Raw genomic sequence first — 11,793 nt, 5'->3', positions numbered from 1 at the left:
CAGTTTTTCCATCGCTTCTAGGGATAACAATGTTAGTATTTTAGCATAAAATTAGGAAAGAAAACTGATAACATTAATTCTGTATACATATAGCCCTTGACTTTCATCTCCACTTTTATTTGTTGAACAAGTATCATTTCTATTCTTACAGTTGGACACGCAGGTACAACTAAATCATGAAACTAGTCCACACTTTGTCCAGCCAGACTTACTGAGCAGCAGGCACCAGGCCCATGTTATCCAGAGGCTGAGCCTCAGTAGCAGGGCCGTCAGGGGGATGAGGACCTACTAGGCACTTGGAGCTGGGGAAGGAATGTGGAGACAGGAGACCTGAATTATGCAGTCATAATAGGAAAGGCTCCAATACCTTAGGGCTTTGGCTGCAATAGGAACAAAGAAAACAGCTGCATATGGGAACCGTGCAGAACTCTAGTCTGAGTGACCAGAATGAACTAGAGCTGGTGGACTGAAATTCTGTGGTCTTGGCAAGTGGGTATGTGAAACTGCTCTCCATCCTAGGATCAGGAAATTACTAAAGTTGTATCAGTGGTTCAGGGTTATTGGGATGATAACCAGAGGGGAAGCAGAGGATTAATTTGGGTTTGTTACTCACAGGGAACACCATTACCTTACTCCTGTGGTTGTAAGCAATTTGCTTAGTGTTCAGGGGCTTCTTATGCTTGTAATGTTTCTGCTTAATTTCTCTCCATTTTCCCTCATATACTCATCAGTATTGCCAATCTTGTCTGTTTTGTCCCCCTATATCTTCCCTTCTGGCCATTCAGTTTCATATCTTTGGAAATTCCATTCATCCCATCTTTACCTGTGTTAATTCTTTCTATTCTTCAAGTCCCAGTTCAATTTTCATTTTCTGCTAATCCTCCAGGGTTAGAAAAGAAAATAGGTATTCTGACTCCTTTTAAAAACATGTATTACTATAAAATATATCACATCAAATATAAAAGTACAGAAAACAATTAATTTTAAAAAAGACCTGTCATTGTAACCACAGCCTATGTGAAGAAATGGAACACTATTAACCCACAAGAAGAACTTTATGTGATTTACCTCCTTGTTTCCTATTTGATCTTTGTCTTGATTGTAATAATCATGTCTTTCTTTTTACTTTTTTATTTGACCTCTTGTTTATACATATCTCCAAGTAACATTGTTGCTTAGCTTCATATAATTGCATCTTACTATGCATTTTGTACTTTACTCAAAATTATACTAGTAAGTTGTATCTATTTTATTGCTTGTAACTATAGTTCATTTACATTTTTGCAGACTATTCCCTTGTCTGAATATTCCACAATTTATTTATTCATTATACTGTACATGGATATTTGGGCTATTTTCATTTTTGGGCTATTATGAGCATTCTGATGTAGGTATCCCAGTGTGATATGGGGTGAGTTTTTTATTTAGTGATGTATTTGTGTTTAACTATGAGCTAATTATTTGTCCCATATTTTAAAATGTTATCATAAAAACAATTTCAATTATAGTATTCTAGCTTGTATTTGTAGCAAAATGTACATAACTGTTATTATGTTTTAGAACATTTATTATTCCAAATTTATTTCTATTATAAATGATGCTATCAGGAATACCTCCAGAAATATATTTTCTCCCTACATTATGTTATTTTTACAAAAAACAAAACAAAACACCATTCATCTGTGGGGATTCTCCAAAGAGAATGAATATTTAAAGGTCTTGATTTAAAAGAGACAAATGACTTGCTAAGGTTGTTGCACACATTTATATTGACTGCATGATTTTAGTAGAAAATTGGTTTTGGAAGGGAGACACAACATGTTATAGCCATTTATCTATGTGTTCTTTATTGAATAAGTCAGGAAAGAGATAACTCTTTGCTAAGGACTGCCTAGTTTTATACCTCTGACCAAAATTTTGATAGGCTATTCTCAATATTTTATCACAAAGTTTTTGATAGAAGGTAAAAACATTAGGTTGATTTTAAATGGTAGCCACCCAATAATTTAATGATCTGAGTGAGGAAAAATGCATTAGAATAAGTGTGTATGGTAGGTGTCTGTTAAACAGTTAACTGTACTTTATTTTTAGTACTATCTCCAAATCAGAATTTTTGCAATAGATTGGTATACACACACACACAAATTATACATAAAGAACATAAGTGAACAAATGTTTTATTTTTTATTTTATTTTTTTTAATTTTTTTATTGGTGTTCAATTTACCAACATACAGAATAACCCCCAGTGCCCGTCACCCATTCACTCCCACCCCCCACCCTCCTCCCCTCCTACCACCCCTAGTTCGTTTCCCAGAGTTAGCAGTCTTTACGTTCTGTCTCCCTTTCTGATATTTCCCACACATTTCTTCTCCCTTCCCTTATATTCCCTTTCACTATTATTTATATTCCCCAAATCCCAAATGAATGAGAACACATAATGTTTGTCCTTCTCCGACTGACTTACTTTACTCAGCATAATACCCTCCAGTTCCATCCACGTTGAAGCAAATGGTGGGTATTTGTCATTTCTAATAGCTGAGTAATATTCCATTGTATACATAAACCACATCTTCTTCATCCATTCATCTTTCGATGGACACCGAGGCTCCTTCTACAGTTTGGCTATTGTGGACATTGATGCCATAAACATCGGGGTGCAGGTGTCCCTGCGTTTCATTGCATCTGCATCTCTGGGGTAAATCCCCAACAGTGCAATTGCTGGGTCATAGGGCAGATCTATTTTTAACTCTTTGAGGAACCTCCACACAGTTTTCCAGAGTGGTTGCACCAGTTCACATTCCCACCAACAGTGTAAGAGGATTCCCTTTTCTCCGCATCCTCTCCAACATTTGTGGTTTCCTGCCTTGTTAATTTTCCCCATTCTCACTGGTGTGAGGTGGTATCTCATTGTGGTTTTGATTTGTATTTCCCTGATGGCAAGTGATGCAGAGCATTTTCTCATGTGCATGTTGGCCATGTCTATGTCTTCCTCTGTGAGATTTCTCTTCACATCTTTTGCCCATTTCATGATTGGATTGTTTGTTTCTTTGGTATTGAGTTTAAGAAGTTCTTTATAGATCTTGGAAACTAGCCCTTTATCTGATACGTCATTTGCAAGTATCTTCTCCCATTCTGCAGGTTGTCTTTTAGTTTTGTTGACTCTATCCTTTGCTGTGCAAAAGCTTCTTATCTTGATGAAGTCCCAATAGTTCCTTTTTGCTTCTGTTTCTTTTGCCTTCGTGGATGTATCTTGCAAGAAGTTACTGTGGCTGAGTTCAAAAAGGGTGTTGCCTGTGTTCTTCTCTAGGATTTTGATGGAATCTTGTCTCACATTTAGATCTTTCATCCATTTTGAGTTTATCTTTGTGTATGGTGAAAGAGAGTGGTCTAGTTTCATTCTTCTGCATGTGGATGTCCAATTTTCCCAGCACCATTTATTGAAGAGACTGTCTTTCTTCCAATGGATAGTCTTTCCTCCTTTATCGAATATTAGTTGACCGTAAAGTTCAAGGTCCACGTCTGGGTTCTCTATTCTGTTCCACTGATCTATGTGTCTGTTTTTGTGCCAGTACCACACTGTCTTGATGACCACAGCTTTGTAGTACAACCTGAAATCTGGCATTGTGATGGCCCCAGATATGGTTTTCTTTTTTTAAAATTCCCCTGGCTATTCGGGGTCTTTTCTGATTCCACACAAATCTTAAAATAATTTGTTCTAACTCTCTGAAGAAAGTCCATGGTATTTTGATAGGGATTGCATTAAACGTGTAAATTGCCCTGGGTAACATTGACATTTTCACCATATTAATTCTGCCAATCCATGAGCATGGAATATTTTTCCATCTCTTTGTGTCTTCCTCAATTTCTTTCAAAAGTGTTCTGTAGTTTTTAGGGTATAGACCCTTTACCTCTTTGGTTAGGTTTATTCCTACGTATCTTATGCTTTTGGGTGCAATTGTAAATGGGATTGACTCCATTTCTCTTTCTTCAGTCTCATTGTCAGTGTATAGAAATGCCACTGATTTCTGGGTATTGATTTTGTATCCTGCCACGCTACCAAATTGCTGTATGAGTTCTAGCACTCTTGGGGTGGAGACTTTTGGGTTTTCTATGTAGAGTATCATGTCATCGGCGAAGAGGGAGAGTTTGACTTCTTCTTTGCCAATTTGAATGCCTTTAATGTCTTTTTGTTGTCTGATTGCTGAGGCTAGGACTTCCAGTACTATGTTGAATAGCAGTGGTGAGAGTGGACATCCCTGTCTTGTTCCTGATCTTAGGGGAAAGGCTCCCAGTGCTTCCCCATTGAGAATGATATTTGCTGTGGGCTTTTCGTAGATGGCTTTTAAGATGTCGAGGAATGTTCCCTCTATCCCTACACTCTGAAGAGTTTTGATCAGAAATGGATGCTGTATTTTTTCAAATGCTTTCTCTGCATCTAATGAGAGGATCATATGGTTCTTGGTTTTTCTCTTGCTGATATGATGAATCACATTGATTGTTTTATGAGTGTTGAACCAGCCTTGTGTCCTGGGGATAAATCCTACTTGGTCATGGTGAATAATTTTCTTAATGTGCTGTTGGATCCTATTGGCCAGTATCTGGTTGAGAATTTTTGCATCCATGTTCATCAGGGATATTGGTCTGTAATTCTCCTTTTTGGTCGGGTCTTTGTCTGGTTTTGGAATTAAGGTGATGCTGGCCTCATAGAACGAATTTGGAAGTACTCCATCTCTTTCTATCTTTCCTGACAGCTTTAGTAGAATAGGTATGGTTTCTTCTTTAAACTTTTGATAGAATTTCCCTGGGAAGCCATCTGGCCCTGGACTCTTGTGCCTTGGGAGGTTTTCGATGACTGCTTCAATTTCCTCCCTGGTTATTGGCCTGTTCAGGTTTTCTATTTCTTCCTGTTCCAGTTTTGGTAGTTTGTGGCTTTCCAGGAATGCGCCCATTTCTTCTAGATTGCCTAATTTATTGGCGTATAGCTGTTCATAATATGTTTTTAAAATCGTTTGTATTTCCTTGGTGTTGGTAGTGATCTCTCCTTTCTCATTCATGATTTTATTAATTTGAGTCTTCTCTCTCTTCTTTTTAATAAGGCTGGCTAATGGTTCATCTATCTTATTAATTCTTTCAAAGAACCAACTCCTGGTTCTGTTGATCTGTTCCACAGTTCTTCTGGTCTCGATTTTGTTGAGTTCTGCTCGAATCTTTATTAACTCTCTTCTTCTCCTGGGTGTGGATCTATTTGCTGTTTTTTCTCTAGCTTCTTTATGTGTAAGGTTAGCTTTTGTATTCGAGTTCTTTCCAGTTTTTGAATGGATGCTTGTATGCGATGTATTTCCCCCTTAGGACGGCTTTTGCTGCATCCCAAAGATTTTGAACGGTTGTATCTTCATTCTCATTAGTTTCCATGAATCTTTTTAATTCTTCCTTAATTTCCTGGTTGACCCTTTCATCTTTTAGCAGGATGGTCCTTAACCTCCACGTGTTTGAGGTCCTTCCAAACTTCTTGTTGTGATTTAGTTCTAATTTCAAGGCATTATGGTCTGAGAATATGCAGGGGACGATCCCAATCTTTTGGTATCGGTTCAGATCCGATTTGTGACCCGGTATGTGGCCTATTCTGGAGAAAGTTCCATGTGCACTTGAGAAGAATGTGTATTCAGTTGAGTTTGCATGTAAAGTTCTGTAGATATCTGTGAAATCCATCTGGTCCACTGTATCATTTAAAGCTCTCGTGTCTTTGGAGATGTTGTGCTTAGAAGACCTATCGAGTATAGAAAGAGCTAGATTGAAGTCACCAAGTATAAGTATTATTATCTAAGTATTCTTCACTTTGGTTATTAATTGATTGATATATTTGGCAGCTCCCACATTCGGGGCATATATATTGAGGATTGTTAAGTCCTCTTGTTGGATAGATCCTTTAAGTATGAGGTAGTGTCCCTCTTCATCTCTCACTACAGTCTTCAGGGTAAATTTTAGTTTATCTGATATAAGGATGGCTACCCCTGCTTTCTTTTGAGGACCATTCGAATGGTAAATGGTTCTCCAACCTTTTATTTTCAGGCTGTAGGGGTCCTTCTGTCTAAAATGAGTCTCTTGTAGACAGCAAATAGATGGGTCCTGCTTTTTTATCCAGTCTGAAACCCTGCCCCTTTTGATGGGGTCATTAAGCCCATTCACCCAATAGTTCAGCCCAATAGTTCAGAGTTACTATTGAAAGGTATGAGTTTAGTGTCATCATGATATCTATTCAGTCCTTGTTTTTGTGGATTGTTCCACTGAACTTCTTCTTAAAGGGGAATTTTAAGAGTCCCCCTTAAAATTTCTTGCAGAACTGGTTTGGAGGTCACATATTCTTTCAGTTCCTGCATGTCTTGGAAGCTCTTTATCTCTCCTTCCATTTTGAATGAGAGCCTTGCTGGATAAAGTATTCTTGGTTGCATGTTCTTCTCATTTAGGACCCTGAATATATCCTGCCAGGCCCTTCTGGCCTGCCAGGTCTCTGTGGAGAGGTCTGCTGTTACCCTAATTCTCCTCCCCATAAAAGTCAGGGATTTCTTGTCTCTTGCTGCTTTAAGGATCTTCTCCTTATCTTTGGAATTTGCAAGCTTCACAATTAAATGTCGAGGTGTTGAACGGTTTTTATTGATTTTAGGGAGGGGATCTATTTCCTGGATCTGAATGCCTGTTTCCCTTCCCAGATTAGGAAAGTTTTCAGCTAGAATTTGTTCAAATACATATTCTGGCCCTCTGGCCCTTTTGGCGCCCTCAGGAACACCAATTAAAGGTAGGTTTTTCTTCCTCAGGCTGTCGTTTATTTCCCTTAATCTATCTTCATGGTCTTTTAATTGTTTGTCTCTTTTTTCCTCAGTTTCCCTCTTTGCCATCAACTTGTCTTCTATGCCACTCACCCGTTCTTCCACCTCGTTAAGCCTCGTCTTTAGGACTTCTAGTTTGGATTGCATCTCATTCAATTGATTTTTAATTTCTGTCTGATTAGCTCTAAATTCTGCAGTCATGAAGTCTCTTGAGTCCTTTATGCTTTTTTCTAGAGCCACCAGTAGCTGTATAATAGTGGTTCTGAATTGGCTTTCTGACATTGAATTGTAATCCAGATTTTGTAACTCTGAGAGAGAGGACTGTTTCTGATTCTTTCTTTTGAGGTGAGGTTTTCCTTCTAGTCATTTTGCTCAGTGCAGAATGGCCAAAAGCAAGTTGTATTGGGAAAAGGAAAAAAAGAGAGGAGAGAAAGAAGGAAAGAAAAGAGAAAGAGGAAAAAAAAAAGGAACAAAAAAAAAAAAAAAAAAAAAAAGAAAAAAGAAAAAGAAAGAAAAAGAAAGAAAGGAAAAAAAAAGGGCAGGGGAAGGAAACAAATCAAAAAGCAAAACAAAACAAAACACCACGGGGGAGTATCTTCTGATTCTGTATAGTTTAAGTCCCTTGACTTCCCCTGGAACTTGTCCGTCTAGCTGGTCTTCTGGGGGAGGGGCCTGTTGTGCTGATTTTCAGGTGTTAGCACTTGGGGGAGCTGCTCTGCCCCCTGCCTGGTGCAGGGCTCAGTGGGGGTTGTTTACCCTGTGAGGCCCCAGGAGAAGCAACCCCAGTGGCGGCGGCCAGCTCTCCAACCCTAGAGTCAGCTCTGGCAGTAACTCCGGAGCTCTCGGTCTGCAGGGCCTGGAGGCTCCAGGGCGGGGCCGCTGCTCTGCTCAGCTCGGGGCAGGAGCGTCCTTGCTGTCCTGGGCCCTCCCGGCCTCTGCCTGTCCCGGGGTGAGGCTGGATCCTGGGCTGTGTCCCGGCGCCCAGTGCTCCCGGCCTGCGCTGTTGGATTCGCACTCCCGCCCCGCAGCCCCCTCCGCGGAGCCGCCGCCCGAGCCCCCCGAGCTGCTCCGGGTCCCGCCGTGCGCGCTGCAGCCCTTAGGGAGCTCGGCGCACTCTCCCGGGGCGCAGGTGTCTGTTAGTGTCCCCGGGAGCCCGAGGGCATCCCCGACCTCCTGGGTCCTGCTCCAACGCCCTGCGAGCCCCTTTCCGCCCGGGAAGGTCGGTGCAGCTCCTGCTTCTCCGGGACGGGGCTCTCCTGTCCTGGGGACACTCGCCCCGGCCTCAGCCCGGCTCCTCGCGGGGCCCCTCCCCCTTGGAGGCCTTTTGTTTCTTTATTTCTTTTTTCCCGTCTTCCTACCTTGATAGAAGTGCGTACTCTTCTCACTGTAGCATTCCAGCTGTTCTCTCTTTAATTCTCAGGCCGAATTCATAGATTTTCAGGATAATTTGAAGGTTTTCTAGGTAATTTGGTGGGGACAGGTGATTTGGGGACCCTACTCTTCTGCCATCTTGCCCCTCCCCTCCAAATGTTTTAAAATTAATGTGAAGGTAGAGTCTTTTTGTCCTTTTTACCAATTCATTACATTCTTCTCAAAGCCATTTGCATATTTGCAGCATCATATACCAGGCTTCTCAGCCTGACCATGACTATGTTTCTTGTTTACTTCCCTCAGTGATTGGAATCTGTGATTGTAATATGTGAAAATAAAAGATGATGAATGGCACTGCTGGTTCCCCAAAATTAAACAATTGCAAGTATCACGAATCTGTACAACTATGACATTTATAGAAAGGGGAAATGAAACAGTAATTATAAAATGAAGTGGCAAGTCCACTCCTAATAAAGCAAACTGGATAAGTTCAGCAGTTGTGCCTCTAACTGTTCTGCAGGATTCACACAAGAAGAGTCCATTTCTTTTATGTTTGTGCCTCCCAATTAAAACATAACCTACTTACTGTATAAATCTGTAACTCTGGGACGCCCGGGTGGTTCAGGGGTTAAGTGTCTGCCTTCGGCCCAGGGCGTGATCCTGGAGTCCTGGGATCAAGTCCTACATCGGGCTCCCTGCATGGAGCCTGCTTCTCCCTCTGCCTGTGTCTCTGCCTCTCTCTGTGTGTCTCTCATGAATAAATAAATAAAATCTTAAAAAAAAAAGCCTGTAACTCTGTCTTTTGCTTGTTATAGCAAAGGGGAAAAGTGTATGTTTGTGTGTGTGTATGCACTTTTAGTATATTTTTCTATTAGTGTATTTTAATATGTACTAATATGTTTATGGTAATTTTATTGTTTGTATTAAAATATTTAATATTAAATATTTACATATACTTCTTATATATCTATATAAAGTGTTGATGTATATTAAATGTTAATATTTATAAATATTAAATATTATTTAACTATATGGTAAATGTTAATATATACTAAATATGTATGTATTTATGAATGATCATATGTTAATATTTATATATTTATATATACTCTTCTCTCTATAAAAAGTGTTGAGATATATCAACAAATAACAAGTAAGGTTTCATTTTTTTGAAAATTTGGAAATGTGCTTTTTTTGAATTTTAACCATGACATCATGCATACTACCTTCTAAGACTCATAAGTTAATGTTAAAAACACAAGTTCCACATTTCTAGCTTTAGTCTTCTTAAAAGGGATTCTTTTGAAGGAATTGAAACCTCCAACCTTGTATCTGGAGTTCTTCACTTCTCACACAACTGGTATGACTCTTTTCTATTAAGAATGTAGCTTTATTTCTGGGGATCCCCAGGAGGCTCAGAGTTTTAGCACCTGCTTTTGGCCCAGGGCATGATCCTGGAGTCCCTGGATCAAGGCCCACGTCTGGCTCCCTGAATGGAGCCTGCTTCTCCCTCTGCCTGTCTGCCTCTCTCTCTCTCTCTCTCTCTCTGTGTCTTTCATGAATAAATAAATACAATCTTTAAAAAAAAAAAAAAAAAAAGGATGTAGCTTTATTTCCATAGGAGCCTCTTGGAGTTCCTGGGAGGTAAGGTTCTCATAGGATCATAGATAGGCTTTCTAAGTTGTGAAATCAGGAGTCATTATTTGACACTACTCTCATCCCAGTAGAGGCTATGAATTACTTGTTTAATTTTCTCCTTTTTTCTCAGGACAACATGTAGATTCTCTTCTGGCTTTTAACAGTTCTCTTCCTTGTCTCACCTGAGGACAAGAATCAAAGGAATTGTGGAGGGGTGGTTAAGGAAGGGTATCACATATATTTAAAGCCAATTGGTGGATGAGAAAAACCACTAGAGTCACTTGTTAAATATGGGTTAACTCTTTGATTCTTCATATACTCTCTTTAATATTGCCCATAAATTGTTAGTAGTGGTATATTAGGCTAAAGATTATATGATCCTCTTCACTTCATAATCTAAGCCACTGTTGGAATTTTATGGAAGATGAGATTCTGATTGTCTTACTATTTTATTATTATTTAAATATCTCAAATTCTTAATGGTCATGGGCCCCCATTAGGCTATGATGCTTTTAATAATCTTGTTCCAGCCAAATTCTTCTGCCTTCTACCACTTCTACCTCAGATAATACCTAAACATTGAATGTCTCCCATTTCACTAAAATTGTCATATTATTCTGCTTAAATTCATACTGACAGACCCTAACATCCATTCCTAATAATGCAAGAACTTTCCACCTATTTGTTACCATGTAATAAATATTTCAGGGGTAATCTCCACCTTATATGCTATCTCTAATATTTTTAATTATCTCTTTAATGGTATCCCAGATTCTCTGTGCTTGTTGTGAATATAGTACATATGATACAATTGTCACAGTGTATGGTCATCTGTCCTTTTTTCTTATTGCTTATATACTACACTAACTTGAATAATCTCTGACATTTCAGAATAGGTGTTGAAAATCATAAAATACATAAATGAATAAAAGCTGCCAGCCACAATATAATAGAAAATATAGCTCTAACCTCACAATTTATGGCATAGGACTAGATGGTTTAAAAATAAAGAACCAATACATTTGTTTGCCTATTTATAATTAAGTTAATCTTTTAAAATCCAATTAATAATATGGATTTAATTTGAGCTGCCTATATAGCTAGTTCTAAACATGGGCTGATTCTTTCAAGTTTTAAAATGGAATTGAGGGCAGCCCTGGTGGCTCAGCAGTTTAGCGCCGCCTTCAGCCCAGGGCGTGATCCTGGAGACCCGGGATGGAGTCCCACCTCGGGCTCCCTGCATGGAGCCTGCTTCTCCCTCTGCCTGTGTCTCTGCCTCTCTCTCTCTCTCTCTGTCTCCCATGAATAAATAAAATCTTTAAAAAAAATGGAATTGAGTGGTCTTGCTTAGGGAGATTTGAATCTTATACATAATCTTTGAGGAAAACACTAAATGTGTTCCATTCCCTTCTGGTGAATCAGACTAAGCATACTGCAGTTAAGGCCTGAAGTCAGCTAGTAAAACTTAGATTTTATTACCACTATGTCACCACGTACATATAGGAGATTCTCATATCTTTTCATGTAGAATGCTGACCATTTTTTGGAGTATAGAGACTGGGATGCAGAATCCAAAAATTTTTTTTTCCTACCCATTCTTGGAACAGAGATGAATAAAAACATACACCTTGACATTCAGATCATCAACAATAAGGAGAGATTGCAACCTTAAGGGCAATTATGCTCCCCCCTTGATTTAAAATTTTAAAGAATTTTGTGAGCTTATACTAGTTCGTTTTTTTTTTTTTTTTAAGATTTTAGTTATTTATTCATGAGAGATACAGAGACAGAGAGAGGCAAAGACACAGGCAGAGGGAGAAGCAGGCTCTATGCAGGGAGCCCGATGTGAGACTTGATCCTGGGGTTCCAGGATCATGCCCCGGGCTGAAGGCAGGTGCTCAACCACTGAGCCACCCAGGGATCCCCAGCTTATAATAGTTTTAAATCCACTTGAATTG

At 39.3% G+C, this 11,793-nt stretch overlaps 1 long non-coding RNA gene across 1 annotated transcript in view; it reads left to right on the top strand.

The window, feature by feature from the left end:
• Window positions 1-392: 392 nt before the first annotated feature.
• Window positions 393-11,793, top strand: part of LOC111098040 — a 122,985-nt gene continuing 111,584 nt past the window's right edge. The window contains exon 1 of the long non-coding RNA XR_005366762.1: window positions 393-493. This is a non-coding gene — a long non-coding RNA (uncharacterized LOC111098040). The remainder of the gene's footprint in view (window positions 494-11,793) is intronic.

This window comes from Canis lupus, chromosome 11 (genome assembly GCF_011100685.1).
Source record: "Canis lupus familiaris isolate Mischka breed German Shepherd chromosome 11, alternate assembly UU_Cfam_GSD_1.0, whole genome shotgun sequence".
In the NCBI taxonomy this organism is placed as follows: domain Eukaryota; kingdom Metazoa; phylum Chordata; class Mammalia; order Carnivora; family Canidae; genus Canis; species Canis lupus.
Note: the sequence above shows the minus strand (reverse complement) of the source record. Positions and strands in the feature narration are given on the sequence as shown.